At 38.2% G+C, this 16,714-nt stretch overlaps 1 protein-coding gene across 5 annotated transcripts in view; it reads left to right on the forward strand.

Annotated features, from left to right (window-relative positions):
• Positions 1 to 1,112: 1,112 nt before the first annotated feature.
• Positions 1,113 to 16,714, forward strand: part of ATF2 (activating transcription factor 2) — a 79,244-nt gene continuing 63,642 nt past the window's right edge. For 2 of the 5 annotated variants that reach the window (XM_028511052.2, XM_036023268.1), the window contains exons 1-2: positions 1,302 to 1,466; positions 12,998 to 13,098. The gene's annotated coding sequence lies outside the window, so the exon portion shown is untranslated. Of the gene's footprint in view, positions 1,233 to 1,300; positions 1,467 to 1,570; positions 1,694 to 12,997; positions 13,099 to 16,714 lie in introns of those variants that run through there. The other 3 variants (XM_028511055.2, XM_036023267.1, XM_028511054.2) reach the window with 3 other exon arrangements.

Below are 16,714 nucleotides of genomic sequence, written 5' to 3' on the forward strand. Positions count from 1 at the left end.
CAAAATAATAACGATAACAAAAAGACAAATAATACAAATAGTACAATAGTTAACAATACATAATACAAGAATAAACTCTAAGTTTTGATATTCACTAATGTAAACCTATTTGCCCATCCTGTATGATCTCCTAAGTCTTTAACGTTAATTTAATCAAATGCTCTTCTCCTCTTCCCCCTTACTTTAAAGTTACTTTCAAAGCTTGACAGACATTTTTTTGGCATTGCAGAGACCTTAATAGTGATAGTGGCAGCGGGATAGTACTGTGGAAAGAGTGCCATCTCTATGCCACATTCTAATTTGGTGCCCTTTAGCCCTTTCCAAAATTGAAGTTGTTGATGTCTTAAAAGTTTGAAATTATTTCTACTAAAGTGGATACATATTATCTATAACTACTAAATAAAGGAAAACTAATAAAACAGGGTACCCCATAATTTGAAAGGCTTTTTCTTACAAACAAGTCCTTGCACTCTTTCTTTTAAATTATGGTGTTATAGTAGAAGGCATTGTATTGCCTTTTGATAAATTACTTAAAACATAATTGTATGCTAATACCATACATTGTACTAGATGCTTAGGAGCCAGAAGGATCTGTTCCACTTATAGCTTAGTGAAATCCGAACAAACGTAACTCAGAGCAAAGGCTTTTTTCTTTTCTTTCCAGCACTGACTTTTCTGGCTGTCTGCTTTTAAGCATATCGGGGGCTTCGGGGTTATTTCCGGCAAACCCCGCCTCTTCCAACCCTCAGTTCAATGGAAGCTCCTGGGTAGCCGGAAGGTGGGTTTAGGAGCGCACCTCCCTACGCTTTACCTTTCTTCCTACCCAGGGCCAGGAAGTGACAGAAACGGAAATACCAGGCTACTCGGGCTGGGCTTAGGGCACACGTCCCGCTCTCCCTCTGGCTACTTACAGCTTTTGTTCCACGCGTACTGTCAACCTCTTCCACCGACCTCAACAATCACCTGCTCCAGTGCCTCACACCCAGTTCGCCTCCAGCTGCCTGGCAATCCCAGGTTTCCGCAGGTCCTGTGCTACCGAGACACCTCCTTTTTGGCTCCCTGGCCCCGCCCTCTCCAGAACTGCTTCCCGCCCTTCGGGCTCATTGTCCAATCATCAACTACTGAGTGTTCTTTGGTTCCCGCCCCCTACATCCCCGCCTTCCCCAAGTCTTTCCCCCTTCTCTTAAACCTGAAAGAATCACCTGACCCGGAGGCTCTCCATCTGAAAGAAGGCAAGAAGGGGCGTGTGCGTGGAGGGGAGGGGTACTAGAAGAAAAAGGGGGATGCCGGGAGTGGGGCGGGGAGAAGGGTTGTCAATCCGATCTCGCGAGAGAGGACGGAAGCCTGTGGGAGCCCGTGGCCTTTAAAGTGCCGTTCAGCCCTTTCCTCCAAGGGTAGTTTGTAAACACGGCTGAGCTCAGGCCTCCCTGGCGACCGAACGAAGCATGAATTAGTGTCTTAGAAAGGTGAGTAGTGGTGGGAGAGGGCCGCAGGACTGGAGACTGTAGGGATACGGAGAAAGAAGGCACTAACATGGCGACGTCGCTCACCATAGTCCCCACCCCCAGCTTCCTATCACCTCGGGCGCTCCTGCCTTGGTGCCTAACCCTCGGGGCCGCTGTGACTGTGCTGCCGCCTCAGCATCCGCGCAGCGTCGGCCTCTGGAGCCCGACCGGCCGAGCCGGACCGTTAGGTAACAAGCGTTCGTTGTTCCGGCCCCTCCCCGCTCGCGCGCTTTCCTAACGAAGAAGAAAAAGGAATAACGGCTCCTCTTAGATCCCTCCCCCCGATTATCTTCTCCTTCTCTGGTCAGTTCAGAGGTTCCTGGGCAACACGTCAGATCTGCTCAGGGATCAGAGGGATCTCCTCTTCAGTCCTTGGATTGACCAGGAAGAGGGTTGGCTCTGGCCTCCTCACTCCAGGACTCAGTGGTTGGGGACTATGTCTGTGATGGAGGTAGGGATGAGGATAGGGAGGCGCGGCTGAAAATAGGGTCAGGGTCTCTTGCTACGATGGAACATGCTGGAACAAATGGTATGCAGAACCTGGGAGTTGGTAGTCTTGGCCTTTTCCGTCCTTTCTGCCCCCTCACACTCCCGCCACCCCCACTTTTTCCCGGTGGGGCGAGGCTGATGTGTGGGTGCGTATCGATTCTTGCATTTCCCCCCACGTTTTACCTCCCTGGGTGGACTGCAGAGCTCCTGTTGGAAAATAACCTGTGCTTTTATTGATGCCCTAGGGACCAAAGCCGTGTGTGTGTGTGTGCGTGTGCGTGTGCGTGTGCTGAGTTCCCTTGTTGAACCGCCCCTGGAAGGAGGGAGAGGGTGGGGGAGCTGGGGACTATTTGCGTGCTCTTAGGTAGTGTAAAATTGTCTTCGCTTAATGGGGCGTCTTAAAACTAAAAGCCAAGAGTAGCACTACAGTGCATGTGATGGAGTAAAAGGGATTACACCTGATGGAATTTGGCCTATTGACTAATCCCTAAATTCTAATGTGAAAGATACAATTTCTTAAGGATTTTAAATCATGGAAACGATAACAATGCATAAATCTAATGTATATATTTGAAAAAAGAACAAAAACTTCCTCTGAGCCCATTTTGTCCTATTTGAAGAAATTCGTCATCACTGGCATTGTCGGTAATAGTCTTTCTAGGCATAACCTTTAACCATGTAGCCTTGGTCTTTTGTACCCAAGCCATGAAGGTGAGAAGCTTGTTAAAAAGCCAACCCTGCAGGGATAAGTGCCCTGAAAGACACATACAGTTGCAATTTTATCTTAAATTTGCTACACTGAATTGAGGAATACATTGTAAATGCTTTCTTCAAAATTGTAGGAACATTGATGTAAAGTATGTTAAAAAGAAAATAGAGATTCCCTTCCTCTGATCAAGAAACAGATTTAAGGAAGTTCATGCATCTTTAAAGCCACCAAAAATTGAGTTACAATTAAGAGTCCTAGTCTTTGCAAAGTAACTATAAGAATCTTACAGATTTACAGTGGCGTATATGCTGCTTTCCTAAAACATGTTTAACCTTCCTTTGAGAAGATGTGACTGCCATTCACTTTTTAATTATTTAAAATATAATATTGTGGTCATTCAGAGTTTAAGTGTTTGTATTTTAATTGTCACTAAGGAAGGAACTTTCAGGGACTTTGTGTGTAAATTTTTAAGGTACATAATGTCTTCTGTAGATGTGATTGCATTTCTTGGAAGTTCTCTTTTACATACCTTATTAGATTGCTTATTTCATATTTCGAACACTATATTATAATCTGTTAAACATGTATTCCAGAAATTCCTGCACTTACTTTTTTACTTGGAGAATTTGTTTTCTGTTTTTAAAATAATAGTAGAAATGATTATTATGTCTTTAATATTTTATAGGGATGCTTTTTATTGGAAACTATGAATGTCAAAAAATTTTTGTATGCTATGTATCAAACTCCTACTACCTGTAACTAGCATTAACTCTCAAGAGACCATCTATATTTTTCCTTCCTAAATTTCTGTTTTTTGGAAAAGTTGGGTTTCAATGATTTGTATGTTCTCTTGGTGTATTAAATTATTAGATCAAGTCTGTGGATCTTACTGTTTGTATCATCTTGGGCAATTATAGAATTTCCGTTAAAACCCAGCGAATAACAGTAATTGGATATTCAACTGATCCTTATAAAAATTGATACATATAGTATTGGCTTGGCCAAAAATCCATATGGTTTTTTATGTAAAATAAAAGACATTTTTCATTTTCACCAATAACTTTATTGACTTGGATATTTTGAGTATGATGGCTATCTCCCACTATTGGCTTCTAGTGCTTAGAGGCCAGAGGTGCAGCGAAACATCTTCCAATGCATAAGATGGCCCCACAACAAAGGATTATTTGGCCACAATGTCAATACTATCAAGAAACTTCGCACACCACTTTTGACACGTTCACTCAGTCACAGCACCTTCTCCATACGCAAATCTTTTCTTGCATTTCAGTTGCGTTTTTACCTTTCTTGAAATAGTAAAGCATAATATGCCTAAAATGTTGTACATGTTCTTCCATCTTCAGTATTAAAATGGCTGCATTAAAATTCATCAGTTTTGATAAGTTTTTTTAAATGCTGATATGACAGCTGTCACAATGTGATCTAACAAAATTGTTTCAAATGAAGTTAAAAACAACTAAGCATTACTAGAACTATTATATGGAAAAAAACTAAATGAACTTTTTAGCCAACCCAATAATTAGCAGAAGTTATTTGGCAAAATACCAAGTGCATTTTGGTTATTTTAGAAGTATATATGGTTACCTTCCTATATATTAAATTTATAAATAAGCTCTCTAACTTAAGTTTCTTGAGTTTGCCTAACTTGACATAAACCTTTGCTTTTTCAATTTTACTTCCTTTCTGAAGTTTGGGCTAGTGTGTTTCCTTTTATTTATTAAGCATTTGTTAGAGTAGTGTTACTAGAAATCAACTTCATTTTTGCCCTATTAACAAATATTTGTATTTATTATTTTTGTTACCTCCTAATTTATGTATATACATTACAGTTTTACAGAATTATAATACAGTTTTATTTTTATAGCATTAGCATTTTTCCAATGTTCTCACCTTTGTAATATTTAATGTTTATACAACATTTACTAAATGACTATTAAAATGTGCTCAATTTTAAGTGCCCAATAGGAAAATAATTGTGTTTGGGTTTTGCCTGTTTTAACAGTGAATTGAGCATCTCTTTGCATATATTTTTTTACTTATTTTGAATTGTTTCCATAGGATACTAATCTCAAATGAGATTGCTAGGTCAGAGGATATAAATGTTTCTACAGATGCCAATTTTTGCCTACCCAAACATTTGAGCCAAATTTACACCATCAGAATAGGAATGCACCAACTTTGTCATAATTTCACCAGCTTTGGAATTGTGCTTATTAATAAAGAAGGATTACTTAATTACGAATTAATAATGGGAATAGATTGTATTGCTGTGTGGTTTGATTTAGTTAACCATATCAATCTGTAGCTGTTTGTCTACCAGTGATCTATGCTGAGACATATTGCATATATTTAATATTTTCTGTCATTACACTGACTGTTTCTTATAAAGATTACTAAATATATGTATATATATTTTTATTTATTTATTTTTAGACAGAGGGGAAGGCAGGGAGAGAGTGGGAGAAGCATCAATATGTGGTTGCCTCTCATATGCCCCCAACTGGGGACCTGGCCTACAGTCCAGGCATGTGCCCTGATTGGGAACGTAACTGGTGACCCTTTGGTTCACAGGCTGGAGCTCAGTCCACCGAGCCACACCAGCCAGGGCAGATTACTAAAATTTGTAAAGTCTAATAACAATAATTCTTAAATTTTATGCAGTTTTACCTAATTCACATGTTGGATGTCTTATGCTAGTTTTTTTCTAATTTGCTTTTTTTTAAAGATTTTATTTATGTATTTTTAGAGAGAGGAGAAGGGAAAGAGAAAGAAAGGGAGAGAAACAGCAGTATGAGAAAGAAACATTGATCTGTTGCCTCTCAAATGCACCCTGACTGGGAACCAAACTTACAACCCAGGTGTGTTGTGCCCTGACCTGGAATGGAACCAGCAACCCTTCAGTTTACAGATTGATGCCCAACCAACTGAACCATGCTGGTCGGGGCAGTTTGTTGTAATATAAGACCTATTTTCTCAACTATGGATTTATGACCTATTAAAATTCATAATGATATTCCATATAGGTAACCCTTGAAATAAAGAAACTGCATGTTAGAGCCAAATTGAGTTATTATTTCCTCAGTGCCATTTTTCTGGAACATAGTATGTAATCATTGTTTTAGGGTAGTTATTAGGAAGCAGATTGTCATGGGTCTACTACTTACTATCTGTATCACCTTGAGCACTCTGTGCCTCAGTTTCCTCATTTTTAAGAATAACAATATTTAACTTCTAGCTTGTGATAATTCAAATAATTAAAATATGTACAATGCTTAAAGCAGTGTCAGGAACTTTAATGAGTACTCAGTATGTGGTATGGTAATTATTTTCAAGTTCATTCAGAAATAATAATAATCTATCACAGCCCCTGCAGGCACATGTGTTATGTGGCTTGAAAGCAATACATCAACCATCTGCTTTGTAGCTTTAGCAATATTGTTGGGTTTCCCTAGGAATTTACAATTTGTGGTAGAACTTACCACCTTACAATTTTCATAAGTCCATGTCAAAGAATATCTCATATTTTTTTGTTTCATATCCACCCTTTCTCCCCAAATCAGACTCTTTTTATACATATAAAGCTTATTCAGAATAGCATATCTATATTTTGAAATGATAGAATTATTATAGTATGATTTTTACATTTCAAAGAAACCTTTCATTTCTTCCTTACATAGTAGATGAGGTGATTAAATTAAAGAAACACATTTCTAATGTTCTTTTGAATTCTTTTTTAAATTCTTTAAAAAGATTTTTATTTATTTTCACAGAGGGGGAAGGGAGGAAGAAAGAGAGGGAGAGAAACATCAATGTGAGAGAGAAACATCAGTTGGCTGCCTCTTTCACACCTCCAGCCAGGGGCCGGCCTGCAACCCAGGCATGTACCCTGACTGGGAATCTAACCAGCACACTTTTCGTTCACTGGCTGGTGCTCAATCCACTGAGCCACACCAGCCAGGGCTGAATTTTTTTTTTTAATTTAAATATTTTATTGTTTATGCTGTTACAGTTGTCCCAATTTTTTCCCTTTCGCCCCGCAACTCTCACAGTCAATCCCTACACTCTTGCCCATGTCTATAGGTCATTCATATGTGTTTTTGACTAGTCCCTTCACCTTCTTTCAACCAGTCCCCACCTCCCACGTCCCCTCCTACAGCTGTCAGTTTGTTCCATGTTTCTGTGCCTCTGGTTCTATTCTTCTCGTTAGTTTATTTTGTTCCTTAGTTACCACTTACAAGTGAGATCATATGGTATTTGTCCTTCACTGCCTGGCTTATTTCACTTAGAATAATAGTCTCCAGTTCCATGCATGTTGTCGCAAAAGGTAGGAATTCCTTCTTTTAAGGAGCTCCTACCCTTTGCAACAGCATGGATAGAACTAGAAAGCATTATGCTAAGTGAAATAAGCCAGGCGGTGAAAGATGAATACCATATGATCTCACCTTTAACTGGAACCTAATCAACAAAATGAATAAGCAAGCAAAATATAACCAAAGACAGTGAAATTGAGAACAGGCTGACAGTGACCAGAGGGGAGGGGATTATAGGGGAAAAGGGTGAGGGGTTTGCAGGAACAATTATAAAGGACACATGGACAATAACAAGGGGGGGTAGAAACGGGTGGAAGGTGGGAAGGGCTGGGGTGGTGAGGAGGGGTAGGGGGAAAGGCAGAAAACTGTACTTGAACAACAATAAAAAATGTTAAAAAAAATAAAATTAGAAAAAAGAATTCCTTTTTTACTGTTGCATAGTATTCCATTCTGTGTTCTTTTGAATTCTTTACTAATTATTCATCCAGTATAACTACATCATTGGTTCTCAACCAGTGTGGAGAGTCACTGATGTCTTTTATCATTTGTAAGGAAGAATTTTAATTATTGTTGAAATATGGATGTTTGAAAGTTATTCCTGAAGTAATACCTCGATCACTTAACTTGAATTTTGACATACTTTGAAAGGAGGAGAGAGAAGTGAGCTTACTCGTGTTGTAATGTGAATTGTCATACTTCATACCCTATCTTATTTGTGCCTCCTTCATAGTGAGAAATTATTTATGTACTCTTAATAGTAATGATGAGTATGAGTTATTGTAGTACTAAGGGAACTGTGAATTTGTTTTCTTTTTATGTTTACAAAAGACCATTTTTTAGTAAGAAAAGAAAAGCAATGTTAGATAAGTACATTTTATAAACTACTTTGAGCAAAAATAATGCATTGCACATTATTTCATATAGCATACAATTACCAAATCTAAAATGATGTTACTAGTAAAAACTTGCATTCACACTGTTCATATTCATAACCATTAGTGTGTAAGTTCTTTGTATTTGTATATTTCTAATGTTCTGTTGTAATTTTAAACTATAAAACAAGAACTTGCTTGCCTTATTTACCTACTGGTTAGAGGTCTGAACAATCAAAACTCATTTGAAAATGAAGTTGAACATAAACATTAGACTACTGGTTTTTACTAAAGAATGTTTTGAGATAGTGGGCTGACATCACTGTTCAGATACTAATGTACTTCCATGAATACAATATTGAGAAACTCTTTATGTGTTCCGTCAACTTTGAGGAATTTCATCAAAACTTCAGTATACTCGTGTGAGTTGTGATGTGTGTGAAGGACATCTATCATGTGTGCTGTGAGTGAAGAAAAATTAAAAACTGCTGCTTTCCTCATTAAAGCTGGCCTTACATTTTTCTCACACCTGAGGAGTTTGATTTCATACATTGATGAACTAAAGTTATATACCAGGTAACGTTTGGATTAGAGAGTAATGTAAAAGTCTTCTAAGAGTTAAACTATATGTGTAGTTCTCAGTTTCTGGCTTTAAAAATAAAAAAGGTAGTGCCCTGGCCAGCCAGCTCAGTTGGTTGGAGCATTGTCCCAGACACCAAAAGGTTGCAGGTTTGATCCCCAGTTGGGGTGCGTGCAGGAGTCAGCCAGTGGATGTTCCTCCCTCTCTCTCTCTTTCCTTTTCTCACCCGCGCTCTCTTGAGCTCTCTCACCCCCCGCACCCTTCTTCTCTCTGAAATTAATAAACATATCCTTGGTTGAGGATGAAAAAAATAAGGAAAGACTGTAGTAAGATTAGGATTAATTAAGCATTAGGAAAATGTACATTTAAAATCAAAATACAGTAAAACCGTTAATAAACTTAATGGATACTGTATGACTACCATACACTGTACTATGTGTTTTACACATATTTTCATTTATTCTTTTTGACAACCCTGAAATGTGTATTGTTTCTTATTGGAGAGGATTGTAGTGAAATGATACTATTTAAAATTTTCCATGCCCTGTCTGGTGTGGCTCAGAGGATTGAGCACCAGCCTGCAAATCAAAAGGTTGTTGGTTCGATTCCCAGTTGAGGCACATGCCTGGGTTGCAGGCCACGCCCCAAGTGGGGAGGCACATGAAAGGCAACCACACATTGATGTGGTTACCTTTCTCTCCTCTTTAAAAAATAAAATTTTCCTAATACGGAAATACAAAGATACTTTAACCCTGAAAAGGGAATGAAGTCCTACCAACTCATAGCTACAGGTTTTCAAATTCTTAGGTTTAAGGTTGTTGTTATGCCTACTTTGCTTTTCCCGTGGTGAACTCGAGGATCAATTTTTACATTTTGTGATGCTAGACTAAGATACAAGGAAATTATAATACAAACAAAACTCCACTTCTGTAAGGTGCTGATGCCCTTGAAGCCTTGGGACACAGGCTTATTCTCCTAGGCACCTTAACTTCTTTGGCTCTATTATCTAATTCTGCATCACAAATTACCACATACTTTATTTTACATCTTAACACAGATTTGTCTCTCAGTTTTTGTAGGCTAGAAGTCCAGCTGGGCTCAGATGGATTTTCTGCTTAGAGTCTTACAAAGCCAAAATCAGCATTTTGGGAGGGCTGCATTTCTTTTTTGGAGTCTCTGGGGAAGAATTCACTTTCAAGTTCAGGTTGTTTGCTGAATGCAGTTGGTCTGAGGTCCCTCTTTCCTTGCTTACTGCCAGCCATTGCTGGTCCTTGCCCCTGGATGCTGAAATGCTTTCAATGCTGCCACACTCCCAGTGCTAGTTGGCCAGGTCTCTCCCAGGCTTCTAGTCTCTTGGCTACTGCTGCTACTGTGGCTACTGAATCACTGACTCCAGAGAGAGCAAGTTCTCCGCTCATGTAATTAAAATGGGCCCCCTAGATAACCCAGGAGATAATCTTTCTATTTCAGGATCTGTACATCTGCAAAGTCCATTTTGCCATGTAAAGTAACCTATTCACAGGTTCCAGGGATTAAGGTGTGGACATCTTTGGGGTGGGGAGCATTCTACCTACTCCAGTCATATGCACCTGCAAAAAAGTTTGATTTAAAAAGTTGGAAAAAAAGTATAAATTCTGGCTTTTCCAGATACTGATGACACTATTTTGTAAGTACCCAATTTCCATAGTGATTTGATAGTATCATTGATTTTAGAAAACAAACTTGAGTTTTCACCTTGATAGCACTCCTGTAAACATTGTGAAGTTCCTAACCCGCCAGACTTTCTATAAGTGTGTTAAGCATCAACCCCACAAAGTGACACAGTATAAGAAGGGCAGGATTCTCTGTATGCACAGGCAAAGCAGCCTTGTGATAGGAAGCAGAGTGACTATGGTGGGAAGACTAATTGATTTTCTGCAAAAAGGCTAAAACTACAAAGAAGATTGTGTTGAGGCTTTTGAATGTGTTGAGCCTAACTGCAGATCTGTGAGAAGCTGGCTATTAAGAGATGCTTGCATTTTGAATTGGGAGCAGATGAGTAAGGGCCAAGGGCTTCATGTTGTGTTTATGTGACAATAAAATGTCGGTATGTTCATTTTAAAAAAAATGAATTCATCTTCAAAAGTTGGAAACTTGTTCCTTTTTCTTATGGAAGTTATTCAATTTCCACTTCTCTAACAATTTTATTTATATCCAGTGTATTTTAATGTTTTAAAGTATTGATCACCTTATCTCTGCAACAAACATAAACTAAACTTTTTAAAAGTTCTTACCGATTTCCTCTTTGCTTTGTTCACATGGAGCTCTCTGTTAGGACCATGCATTTTTGGACAATATTTCCAGAATGAAAGACAATTATTAAATGAAAGTGGTTTTCTTGTTCCTATCATACTGTACAATATATCTGAATTGAGAACATTCCTAAACGTAGGGCAAAACACCATTCTTAAAGCCATGCTTTACTTTAACAAAAAATATAAGACAGGAAAAGATGCTAGTCTGGGATTTAATGGTGCCTTGATTAATGGGGGCTTTAAGACACTTTTATTTTAAATTATCCCTTGTTTTGTTCCGTTGAAGTTTTTGCAGCCCGAGGCAATACATTGTAATAAGATTTGATCTGGGTGAGAGACATGGGTTTCTTTTGAAGTGTGGAAGAATGAGGACTTACGGAAAGTAGGCAGATCATTTTTTTTGGAAAGCAAACATAGGCGAGTTGAAGCTATGGAAATTGATTTTCTTAAAACTTAGCTTGATCAGATGTCTTGTGGGAAGTCTTAGGTACTGTCAGTCATAATACATCTGTTTGAACACTGCTGCCTTGAGAACTGTCCCCTTTTGGCCCAACTTCTGTTCTCCCACAAGGCCAAAAGCCATCTTCTCTTTTCCAGCCAGGATTGCCTTTGAGTATATTAGACTCTTCCGAGTCCATGTGCCAGAAAATTAATTCCTTTCTCACACTACCTTTTAGGGCCTGTTTCCTGGCACAATATCTACCTTTTTTCAGAATCCTTGCCATTAGCAGTTATCCTACCCCTTATCCACAGGTTAATTGTATCCAAATAGAAGAAATACATACACAGTAGCTAGGATAGGGTAGTAGTAATTTATCTCTGCCCAGAAGATGGGAACTTTCATATTATGCCATAGAACCACTTCATTTATAGAATTCCACAGAATTGCTGCTTCATTTATAGTCCCAATCTTACGTTTATATAGCTGAATGTATCCTGTTTGGGGTCCATTTCCCTTTAAGAAACAATCTGTATAAAACAGAATTTTGTTGCCAGCTTTGGAATGAGCGTCTTTCCAGCTTCTGGCATTTGCATCAAAGTTTTAAACACATTAAAGCTAGTTCAGCCAACTTTATTTAAGGTAAAGTACAACCCTTCTTTCCAATAGTCTGTACAATAGGGAAATCTCTGAAGTTCATACGCAGCCTAGTGGAGAAGAAAGTGTACTTTCCCTTCATCTTCCTTCTAGGTTAGCTGCCTTTCCCAAATGCATTTATCCAACCATCTTACATTTTAGAATGAAATGAGTATGATGACAGAAACAACTAGTTGTCCACCAGTATTCATTCTTTTTCCTTATTATACATGCTCATTTTTTTAGCTGAGCATATGGTGAAATAAAGACTATATTTTCCAGCTTTCCTGATAGTTATAGCCATGTGCATTATGTTCTAGCCTATGGAATGTAAATAGACATTTTCTGTGAGATTTCTGAAAAGCTTCCCTAAAGAGAGGCTGTTGCATATCTCCCCATTCTCCTACCTGTTTTCTGATCAGCAGATGTATTACTAGACCTTGAGCAGTTAAACCATGAAGGGGACCCCTCATGTTAAGCGTGGAAAGACAATAGAAGGAGCCTGGGCTTCTAATAATGGTTGTTCTGAACTGCCTGTGTTTATATGAGAGAGAGAAACTTCTGAATCATTTAAGCCTTTGTTCTTTTGAGTTTTCTGTCACACACAGCTGAACCTAATTCTAACTGATTCTGGTATAAAAAAGTCAAGCTGTTTCCGAATAACAAGCACATAAACTGGGTCTCTGGGGGGGGTTGTGGGGCAGCACGGACACAAGAAACACCATTAATTTTCACTAACAGTTTTGGTGCTTGGATTCGGCACTGCCATTTCACCTGTTACCTATGACTATCTCTCCCTTCTATTATCGTGAAAAGCTCCATTTTTCTCTTCACACCAGGATTCCACTGAGGTACTTCCATCCTTGAAACTTATACACCTAATGAGTGGCAGTGTGCCTGGGGTTACAGGAGGCCACAGGGTGAACATCTTCCTGGAGCACTGAAGACTTTGGAGGGAACCCTAATTTTTGTATAAAAAAATAGAATGAAAAGCAAAATTCACATGCATTTAATTTTTTTAGAGATGCATTTGAAAATATAAAATACACATTTTTAAAATGTAGTGAATGAAGTTGAACTGCATGAGGCATTTTAGATGTCACAGAGTAATGAGTTCACTCTTTTCTGCCTCTCCTTTGCCCCAGGGATACTTGGAAGAAAACTTGAGGGGCACCATTTACTTGATCAGAGCTGAGGGTTTGGAGGCAGCAGAGGGAGTAAAGCTCATGGCCCACCAGCCGGAAAGGTAAGAGACTTTAAACTTCGTATATAAAAATGGTCTTTTTATTTTGTGATTATCTCTCAGACATTGTTGAATTCAACAGATGTTTCCAGACAGTAGTCCTCAGAATGCTAGTGTTAACTTGACAGTGTCTAGTTAAAAAAAAAATTCTGAGGTTCTGTAAATTTGAAAATGTCCTTTTGGAGCTACTATGCAAAGCAGCACATAAGCACACTGAAGACTTTGGTTGAAGTACTTAATGTTGTTTAACCCAGAGGCTCCCAAACTTCTCTGACAAGGGAGCCTTCTATATTACCAAAGGGTCCTAATATGAAAGTCCCAATCGTAGGATTTTATAAGGATAGTATCAAGAGTTAATCTGTGACATATTTTCTGTATTTCAAAAATATGTTGGACAAAAAGTATTACCCACTTTAAAGCTGTACAAACTAACTAAAAGGTCAAATTTACTTGCTTTTGGCTTGAATTATATCAACTAAGTTTAGTACCATGATTATTTCATGCTGATCAGAAACATTAATAGAAAGTTATATAGTCAAACATTTACCTTTATTATCTATGTGGCAACCACAGTGTGCTGATGTTGAAGGATACACAGTATAATGATTTCTGGTCTCAAGCTGTTTATATAATTTGGGGGTATAGCTTCTAAAAATGGAAAGAAAATGGTGGTTTAATAAATGTGGCCTGGCATACAGAGTCTCTCAAAGCAGTGTGGTGTGGTGATGGACTTTGTCAAATATATCAAGATACAGCATTGGCCTATGCTGTTGCACCTGAATCTGGAGGTTCAGATGAAAAGAAAAACTGTGCAATAAGTACATTTACTCTTAATTTTGACAAAAATTTGGAAGATAATTTAAACGTACTGTGTATTTGAAGTAAAAACTTTTCAGCAAGTATAAGGTGCCAATACATTTTGGTAATTTTTCCTTACACATTGATACCTATGTTAAATAATTTTGAACTACTTGTCCAACTTAAATGTTCAAGCCTACTGATTTGGTTAGAACTATTTTCCAGGAAATGTAAATTCCATGAGGACAGGGACTATGTCTGTATCATTGAACTCTGAAGTCTAGCCCAATTCCTACCCTCCTGCAGCTACTCAATAAATATTTATTGACTAAATGACTGAGTAAATGAGAGATCTGAATTTCAGGGTAGGGGGATAGTGGATGTCGGGATATCAGAGGGGAGTGGTGTTAACTAAAACTGAGATGGATGAGTGAGAAGTGAGGCCGAAAGAGGGAGCTGATTAAAAGTCCGCATAACTACAGCCATGAGATGAAGAGGTAGCGTGAGACTGGGAGGGGGACAGGAGTCAGTCCATGCAAGGGTCTGGAAACAATGTTAAGGGTCTTATCCTAAGATCAGTTTTTCATAAACACGTTCTTTACTCTTGTTTTGATTGACACTGCTTGAATTCAGACCATGATTTTCTTCCCTGAGGTTAGCAGTAGCTTGTACTGGTTTTCTCATGCATAGTGTTGCCCTCTTTAGCCAGTCCTCCACACTCATATTAGTGATCTCACCAACATGGCCCTTTCATTATCTAGTTCACCTGCTTAAAATCTTTTCATTTTTTAAAAAGATTTTATTTATATTTTGAGAGGGGGAAGGGGGGAGAAAGAAAGGGAGAGAAACATCAATGTGTGGTTGCCTCTCATATGCTCCCCACTGGGTTGTGGACCTGGCCCACAACCCAGCATGTTCCCTGACTGGGAATTGAACCAGAGACCCTTTGGTTCACAGGCCAGCACTCAGTCCACTGAGCCACACCAGCCAGGGCTCTTTTCATTTTTTTTTTATAGCAAGGTTAAGCAAACTTTTTCTTTAAAGGTCCAAATAGTAAATATTTTAGGCTTTATTGCGACCTCTGTTGCTTATTCTTCTTTCCTCCCACCACCCCCACCCAAGCCAATTAAAAATGTGGAAAACTTTCTTAGCTTAACATTTTGACATTGGGCCCTAGTTTACAACCTCAGAGTGCAGGTGGGATGGGAGGCAAGGATAGAATTGAAATTCCTTGCTGGGCTTTAAAGGCCCTTCAAGATGTGCTTCCCTCTCTGGCCTCTCCTCCCTTCCCTTCAACCTTATGTTCTACATTTCAGCCATCAGAGAAGTTCTCAGATCCTTCAATGTACTCTGCTTTATTGTGCTTTGCACATGGTATCTCCTGTGCCCAAAACATCATCTGTAACAGACTGATGCCTCTTTCATTGAAAAGACTAAGCTCAGTCATTGCTTCCTTCCGTAGTCTTCCCAGACTCTTTCTAGGGTTGGCCAGGTGCTTGCCTTAGTTAGGGGATAAAAAATCAGATACATTTGGCTTTAAAAAAGAAAAAAAAAAGGAGCCTCATACTCAGGATTTAGGAGACTCATCACCCAATCATAAGCATAGCTAGGCATCACAGAAACTGCATTCCTTCATCTTGGCTGCATGGTTTCTCGTGTCTGTTTTTCTGTGCCTACTTCATTCTGGCTCTCATTAATTTCTTATCAGTATGAACATGACAAAAAATATCCAACAGTCCTGAGTACAATTTTGAATTGCTAGTTTATTTTTTAAAAAGGAATCTATTCTTTTGGACAAATTGTCTGATATCACCCCTGAATCTTTATTCAGATACGGAAATTGTTCTACCACAGTATGGCTCTTAACCTTTCCGTATGGATCATAGTTTTTCTACTCTTTGATATCTCATAACATGAAAGTTACAAACCAGGAACAAGTAGAAAATTGTTCAAGAATCCATATATTTTATAGTATTTCTCTCATGTAACTACTGTTAAAAACTACATACTAATTATATAATAATTATATAGTAAATTATTGTAGTACATATTATTTATATACAATGTAAACTACAAGCTTTTTAATTTAAGTTTTTAAAATTTTTAACTCCTTTTTGAAATTTTTTAAGTTCAAAATCTTTTAAAAGTTGCCAGCATGATGTCCCATCATCCCCAAATACTTTGTTTTCTGCAATAAGACATTTCTTTTACAAAACCACAATACAACCATGAAAATCAAGAAATTAATATGTACTATCATCCGATTTGCACATCACATTTAAGTTTTGCCAGTTATTCCAATAATGTCTTTTATATTTATAGCAAAAAGGCTCAGGCTAGAGCTCACATTGCAGTTCGTTGCTGTGTCTCATTGGTCTTTTTCAGTCTGAAACAGTTCCTCAGTTTTCCCTTGGCTTTGATGACTCGGACCCTCTCGGAGATCATAGACCAGTTATTTTGAAGAGTTTACCTCAATTTGCGGTTGTATATTTGTTCATGATTAAATTAAGTTAATGTATTTTTGGCATGGCTAGCATGTAAGTGATAATATATCCTTATTGCAGCCTTTCCAGGCATGTGATATTGATTTCCTCTATTTCTAGTGTTAATTTCGATCACTTGAGTAAGGTGATGTTTGTCAGGTTTTTATACTATATATTATTGTTGCCTTTAGTAATTAAAATGTATTTATAGGGTGATACTTTTGGAAGATGTAAATATTCTGTCTTGTCAGAGTTTCAGTTTATTCTATATTCAGTTATATTAGTATGTATTAATGGAATCCTATTTTATTCATGGCATTATCCATTACTGTTATTAT

Source organism: Phyllostomus discolor, chromosome 4, assembly GCF_004126475.2.
Source record: "Phyllostomus discolor isolate MPI-MPIP mPhyDis1 chromosome 4, mPhyDis1.pri.v3, whole genome shotgun sequence".
NCBI lineage: Eukaryota > Metazoa > Chordata > Mammalia > Chiroptera > Phyllostomidae > Phyllostomus > Phyllostomus discolor.